Raw genomic sequence first — 639 nt, 5'->3', positions numbered from 1 at the left:
GAGATGATAACTTTCAGATTGATAATTAATGAGATGGTGTAATGGTACTTTTTAAAAACCTAGATAGAAAACTTCCCCTAACTATTCCATAGTAAATTCATCATAGCAGTTCCCTTTCTCTAGTGCATTTGCATTGTTCATTTTTGCCTAAAAGTGCTCCCAATTTTTAATGCCGTGTAATGGTTACATTTAAACCATGGTTACATTTATATCAACTACCTTCAAGGATATGGAAATATATGCCCCGCCCCCCCCCATTGCTGGTTTAAGTTTCCCTTTAAAATAATGAAAATCAATGCAGGGGAAATTAGACGATTCTGAAAGTTGTCTTTAGGTAGAAGAACTTTAGCTCCTCCCTTGCCAGTCTTGATATCCACTGGTCACAAGAGTCCTGCCATTAGAACCTTATCTTCCTGTTGCCGCAGAAGGTTTCAGACTTACCCTGGATCTTCCAATCTGGATCCTTTAGAGTTCTTTTCAACGACTGAATGGCTATTTTTGGCTTATCAAATAAGAGCTATCATTAATAATCTTTTTTCTGTGTGAGCTTAAGTTCGATGCTCAAAAAATTGAATTCTAAGAAACATTTAGAATCCAAATTATTCACGTTTTGGAGCATGCCTATTTGTGTGATAGGGA

This window comes from Panthera uncia, assembly GCF_023721935.1.
Source record: "Panthera uncia isolate 11264 chromosome A1 unlocalized genomic scaffold, Puncia_PCG_1.0 HiC_scaffold_17, whole genome shotgun sequence".
NCBI classification, from domain to species: Eukaryota; Metazoa; Chordata; class Mammalia; order Carnivora; family Felidae; genus Panthera; species Panthera uncia.
This window is presented reverse-complemented; position numbering follows the sequence as displayed.